The sequence below is a fragment of the Rhipicephalus microplus genome, chromosome 7 (assembly GCF_043290135.1).
Source record: "Rhipicephalus microplus isolate Deutch F79 chromosome 7, USDA_Rmic, whole genome shotgun sequence".
In the NCBI taxonomy this organism is placed as follows: Eukaryota; Metazoa; Arthropoda; class Arachnida; order Ixodida; family Ixodidae; genus Rhipicephalus; species Rhipicephalus microplus.
In genome coordinates, this window is record NC_134706.1 from 121,946,041 (window position 1) to 121,953,509 (window position 7,469).

The window sequence follows — 7,469 nt, forward strand, 5'->3', positions numbered from 1 at the left end:
TACAAGTCTTTGTCTGGCCAAACAAATTGGTGGACTAATAATCAATAACGCAACAGTTTTCCACACAACTTTGCTACAGAAATTTGTTAAATCTCACTTCTCACTACTGATCCACAAAAAAGGCAGCAGAGCAACACTAAGTAAAACAAGTGTTCCACTGAAATGTCGTAGATACCTTTGTACACCTAGGAGGCAACCATTGGCCCAGCGAGTTCTTGCGAAGGGATGGTGGTGAGCCGAAGAGCCCGTGTACGTACAACGAGAGTAGACTACATATCCAACGGGAAAGGCAACGCCAGCTGCAACAAAACCACCAAGTAATGGAAGGCCTACGCCAATTACGACCTGCTCGTAGATCTACGAGGGGTGCTGACGTTTGGTTTCAGCTCAAGTGTCTATCTAGAAAATTTGGGCATTTTTGTCACTTCATGACTGTCTGTGGTTTAATTTGGACCTTTTGTCGCTGATAATCAAAGTGGAAATAAACTATGTGTTTAGAAAAAGTTGTTAACGATTTAGAGTACTTGGTACTCTACTATGGGAGAGCACAAAGCTGTGCTGTGGGTATTAGCGTCCCGTGGGTAATGGAGCGTTTCTCTTCACCTAAAAAAAGCATCACAACGAACTATGACCAACCGAGAAACAACCTGCATGACTACCCAAAGCCGGCATGAATAGGTCCAAGAATTTCAAATCGCATGCGTTTTGGTATGACCACTTTTGTTCTTCTTAGCAATACGCTCTTCACGACAGAAAGCTTTTACAAAAACGGCTTCTGTTCACCCTCCAGATTCTCACCGCTTGACAAGCTGGAGATGACAGTGCTCAGGTAACCATCATTCGCAGTTTCTTCTCCAGATTCCGTCGCGTCGCATCTGTGACCAAATAGCCCAGAACTTGCACTGCGTGCACCTCCACGTCGCCCACGGCTCCAGCGCTGTCCTCGGAACTAGCCGGGCATGACCTTGACAACACGTCGGCAAAGACGAGATGTTTGCCCGGTACGAACTGCAATGAGAAATCATATTTCAGAAGCCTTAGAAAAAATCTCTGAAGGCGGGGATACCCTTCGCAGCAGATACCCTTCGCAGCAATAGATAAGAGCGGTTTATGGTCAGTCTCAATCAAAACTTTGTGCCTGTACACGAAGTGGTGAAACTTGTCGCAGCCGAACGAAATGCTGAGCGTATCCTTCTCAATCTGTGCATAGTGCTGCTCAGCTTGCGTTAGAGCACGGGAAGCGTATGCCACTGGGCGCCAGTCACCATCGTAGCACTGCAAGAGTGCTGCACTCATGCCGTCTTTTGATGAATCGCAAGTTATTTTGGACTGTCTTTGAGGATCAAAGATACCGAGGACAGGTTTCGTGGTTAGAGCCTGTGCGATACGTCTTTCTCTTCAGTGGTTTTCAGTCCACTCAAATGCTTAGTGCGCTTTTATAAGCGCCCGGAGAAGCGCAGTTCGCTCAGAAAGGCGCGGCGCATACTTGGCGAAGTAGTTGAGCACACCGAGCATGCGCTGAACATCATTTTTGTTCTTTGGCTCTGGCATTTCAAGCAAGCTTTTCACAAGTTTTGGGTCTGGCGAAATGCCTTCACGTCCGATGTTGACTTCGCCAAGAAAATGAGTTTCCGTAACACCAGACCTGCGTTTTCTAGCGTTGAACGTTAAACGAGCTTTTTCGGCTGCTTTCAAGACAGCAATCAGTCTGCGATCATGCACCTGTTTGTTTGCTCCCCACATCAAAATATCATCTATGCACGCGTGTACACCTGTAAGGCCATCAAATACTTGACTAATTGTTCTTTGAAAATTTTCAGGCGCTGAAGAAATGCCGAAGGGCAATCGAAGGTAGTGGTACCTAAAGAAAGGAGTTGAAAAATGATGATTTTGGACGTCTGTTCATCGAGTGAGACCTAGTGAAAGGCAGAATATGCGTCCAAGCAGCTAAATATTGTGGCGCCGGCCAATTCCCCTTCCATATCTTTACGCCTTGGGAGCTGGAAGTGCTCTCTTTTTATGTGCTCGTTGATTTTTCTGGGATCCAAGCAAATTCCAATTCTGCCATCCTCTTTTTTTTTTTGACAGTAACCAAAGGACTTACCCATCAGATCATCAGGTAACATCAGATCTGCTGAAAGATGGAGGACAGATTGTGTTAGAAAAACTAGCCACCCTGTTTACGAGGTGTCTCCTGACGGGAAGGGCACCAGAGTCTTGGAAGAACGCTAACATCATCTTAATACATAAGAAAGGAGCTGACAAGGACTAGAAGAATTACAGGCCGATCAGCTTGCTCTCTGTAGTATACAAGCTATTTACAAAGGTAATTGCTTACAGAGTAAAGAAAACATTAGAATTCAATCAACCAAAGGAACAAGAAGGATTTCGAACAGGCTACTCAACAATTGACCACATTCATACTATCAATCAGATAATAGAGAAATGCTCAGAGTATAACCAACCACTATACATAGCCTTCATAGATTACGAGAAGGCGTTTGATTCAGTAGAAATATCAGCCATCATGCAGACACTGCGGAATCAGGGTGTAGATGAAATATATATAAACATTCTGGAAGAAATCTACAGGGAATCAACTACTACCATAGTGCTTCATAAAGAAAGCAACAGAATACCAATCAATAAGGGTGTCAGGCAGGGGGACACAATCTCCCCAATGCTATTTACTGCGTGCTTACAGGAGGTTTTCAGAAGCCTAGATTGGGAACAGTTAGGGATAAGAGTTAATGGAAAATACCTTAGTAACCTGCGCTTCGCCGATGACATTGCATTGCTGAGTAACTCAGGGGACGAAATGAAACCCAAGATTACGGAGTTAGACAAGGAGAGCAGAAAGGTGGGTCTTAAAATTAATCTGCAGAAAACGAAAGTATTGTACAACAACCTCGGAAAGGAGCAGCGCTTCGAGATAGGTAATAGTGCGCTTGAAGTTGTAAAAGACTATGTCTACTTAGGGCAGGTAATAACCGCAGAGCCTAACCACGAGATTGAAGTAACTAGAAGAATAAGAATGGGGTGGAGTACATTCGGCAAGCACTCTCAAAATATGACAGGTAGATTGCCACTATCCCTCAAGAGGAAGGTATATAACAGCTGTATCATGCCGGTACTTAGCTACGGAGCAGAAACCTGGAGACTTACAAAAAGAGTTCAGCTTAAATTGAGGACGACGCAGCGAGCAATGGAAAGAAAAATGGTAGGTGTAACCTTAAGAGACATGAAGAGAGCAGAGTGGATTAGGGGACAAACGGGGGTTAAGGATATCATAGTTGAAATAGAGAAGAGGAAATGGACATGGGCCGGGCATGTAGCGCGTAGACAGGATAACCGCTGGTCATTAAGGGTAACTGACTGGATTCCCAGAGAAGGGAAGCGGGTTAGGGGGAGGCAGAAGGTTAGGTGGGCAGACGACATTAAGAAGTTTGCGGGTATAAATTGGCAGCAGCAAGCACAGGACCGGGTTAACTGGCGGAACATGGGAGAGGCCTTTGTCCTGCAGTGGACGTAGTCAGGCTGATGATGATGATGATGATGATGATGATGATGATGATGATGATGATGATGATGATGATGATGATGATGATGATGAAGAAAGGACTTACCCAGTCCGTGGGATTGTTCTCTTTTACGACGATGCCCTCGCGCTCCAGCCTTCGTAGTTCATCTTGAAGAGGGCTGCGCCGGGACAGGGGAATACGCCACGCTGGTTGAACGACAGGAACCGCTGTTGGTTGTAGGATCATGCTGTATGGTTGCTTCAAGCAGCCTAGTCCCTGGAAGAGGCGCTGGAAATTCGTCACGGTTTCGTAGTCAATTGAGGCGCTTACGGTAGCTACGGTAAGTTGAAAAAGGCCTAACGCTTCACTCGCGTCCAGCCCTAGTATTGCCCGATTGCCATGCTTGACGACAAAGAACTGCACTGTGCTGCAAGCATTTTCTACTTTTATTTCCTGCGACGTCGTTCCGTAGTGTGTTATGACGCCTCCGTTGTAGGCCCGTAGCACTGAGGTAGCAGCAGTCAAGGGTCCCACAGCACGTATTTTCCGGTACGCCGAAAATGGTATAAGGCTGACGTGTGACCCTGTGTCAACCTTGAAGGAGACTTTCTTGCCCGCGATCTCAGCTTCCACTATCCAGTCTCTGGCTTTCTTATTGCGAGCGCCCACTCCCAGGATGTCGAAGTCATCATCACCGTCGTTTTTTCTGACCTCAGCAATTTCGGTTGAACACGTCGACAGCTTCGTCACCTGTGACACTAAGAAGGAGCGACGTTTTTGCGGCTTCACTTCGGGTTTGGTCCTTCGCCGCGGTCGCCACAAGGAACAGGTCAAACTTTAGTTTGAAGCGTTTCTATTGCTCGGAGAGGTTGCCGGTCAGCTGCAGGCGTGGTGGTGCCTTGAGTACTTTCATCGATGTGGTTCTGTCGAGACCGAGACGAAGCTTTGATCTGAAGTGACCACTTCTGACACCATGTACTGTTTTCAATGCTGGTCAAGTAAGGATTGAGGCACTACATGATGGCAGGAACAAAACTGCCCCCAGGGTTTAATGTTACGCTCTTATATTGGCAAAATGTGTGATAGCAATGCTATCGTGATAAGGCAGGCAGCGCAAAGAGCGCACGCATGATACAATATAGACGAAAATAGGGGCGATGACATCAACAATGTCCTTTATGTATCTGGTAGATTCGTTGTCAAGTCCACCGCTAGTTGTTTTCAAACTTAAGATAGTATTGCGAACTTCAGCTGGGCTGCTTGTAGAAAAGATAAAAGATTGGAATGAATACTGTTGGTCGTTAACACATAATTGCCGGATATAGCGCTTTCACTGGAAAAATACTGGCTGAAAGCATTAGGAATAGCATCAAAAGAGGAAAATGACCTTCCGCCGTGAGATATTTCAGGGATACAAACTGCCGGTTTATTTTTATTTAGAAAAGAGTCAAGTATACGCCACTGCTTTCATGTGTTCTTACCAGGTTGCATTATTAAATTTTCATCGTGATTTCATTCAATTTCTTCAATATAGGAGGTTTATAGCATTGCTGTACTTTTCGCAACGTTCTCTAAAAGCCATGGTATAAGGCTTTTTTTCAGATTTTTGTATAGATTGCCTTTTTTCGTTAACAGGCGAGAAGTCCCGGTGTTAACCAAAGGTTCTGAAAAGATGCGTGCTATCGGTGAAGAAAATAGTACCTGAAGATCGCACGGCCAATCATCCTGACTATGTAGAAGCTGAGATCTTGCCGTAAGGCACGGACCATCAAGACCCGAACTCCCGTTGATAGAGCAAAATCTGTACACCAGCTTTTCTGGTGTGGCGCGTGGTAAATTACTGTTCACAACCACGCACCACCACACACTAGCAAATCGATTTGTGGCGCTGATCGTCCAGGAAGTCTATGCTAATAAAAGACGCTTCCCTGATACAGTATTAATCCCACATACAATGTTATGCATGGCGTCGATGCGCATTGCAATGATTTTGTCGGATCTCCTAGCTGTCTCCTCGGCTTCATGTCCAATCGACGAAGAAGCCTATTGGCATATCACGTGGAGAAAATCAGTGTGCCCATGGCTCTGTTCACATCATTCAGAGACACCCTCATATTCTCGCAAGATCACTTAGCATCACCTCCACTTATCAACCATGTTGTAACGCAACGGCGCTTTGGCAGCATTGACTTTTCGCTCGATTTGAAAGCGTATGGTTATCCCCACGGCCTCACTATTAAAAACCTCAAGAAATAAACTACAAAACACGCAAACTTCTCCATCAAGGGCAAAACACAACTTGCTCAGACGCTGTTCGGATAGTTTTCTCGTTCATATTCAAGACTTCCATTCCCAGTGGCCACCACTACCTTGCCACACGCAAATTAACACGTGTGTGGGTAACGTTACCCGTTTGAGACTTTACCAAATACTGGGAATAGTAGCAGTTATCGCGAGTTGGTAGCCGCTGAAGACCTGAGTGTTCAAGCGTTCGCGCTGAAGAAACATTTTCCTTCTACCTTTGTTTCTTTTGAACTCTGAGTTGCGCTAAACACTCACCGCCTCTCCTAGAAATGTATGTGAACTACAAGTGCGCTTACGAAGAACCCAGTACGCCATAACTTATGATATTCTGAATCACTGGTGTGGTCACCATGCCTGTTCAAGGCAATACGTCCTGCTTCCCACATTGTTGATGTTGTAGTTGATGACTAATATGATAACATAAAGATTATATATGCCTGAGCATCTTCTATCGGCTAAGTTTTTGAACCCTACGCGTTGCGTACCTAATATGGTGTAACACCGAGCAATACTATGTCGATATTATTTTAACGCAATATCACGCATGTTAAATGCACTCTTCGCACAATACGATGCCTGCACTGGATTTTTTTTCGTACAGCTTTCACTAACTGTACAGCTTTCAATAACAAATCACATAATTTTACACATCGCGATCAATAAATGTGATGTTGAATAATGAAATTGCTGAGTTTATGCTGCAATGTAACGAAGGTGGCCTCTATTAAATTCCTACTTAAACCAGATAATTTTGTTTTGTTTTATCCCGAGTTCTCATTCACGGTCAACGCTGCCAACACTGACACGACAATGGAATTGCAGCAACACAAAATTTTTAACACTACCACGTCCGTATTACGACTAAGTGTGAGAAGAAATGAAAATGTTGCTCGTAATCACGATGCACTCTCATAGCTCCGGAGGACATTGCTTAGTTCTCTCGGAAATAAAAAAATGTGTTATTTTTTGCGTTAAAATATGACATCCAAGTTTGAAATTAACGGGTTGCAATGTATAACCTACAAACAGAAAGAAAGTGAAATGGAGAGGCTAGTCTTTCGTTTAAACTAAATGCTTCTATTCTCGCTTTGCGTACAGAAGTGTTCGTTATTGTAAAGTTCACTGCTTTTCTTACTCGCCGCATTTTCGCTCCGCTTTTCACTGTTGTTGTTGTTGTTGTTGTTGTCGTTGTCGTCGTTGTTGTTGTTGTTGTTGTTGTTGTTGTTGTTGTTGTTGTTGTTGTTGTTGTTGTTGTTGTTGTTGTTGTTGTTGTTGTTGTTGTTGTTGTTGTTGTTGTTGTTGTTGTTGTTGTTGTTGTTGTTGTTGTTCACCTATTAATAGTGGCGCATACCCACTATGGCGGATTGGCCAAGAATCGAGTGGTTTTAAAAATTACTGTTCAGATTTGGAATAATGGAGGTATAAAAGAAAGATTACCGATAGCCTAGGAAAGTATGGTGCTTAATGTAATGCATACAAATATTTACATAAACGATCTTATTGTTAGAACAGATCAATATTTTGATTTTACACGTATATGATTATGTAAACATGTTAGGCTAATGAAACTAGTTAATTATTCAACCTATTAGTTTCAATAATATAGTCCCGGACGGCCGCGCATACTGTCGCTTTAGGGAAACC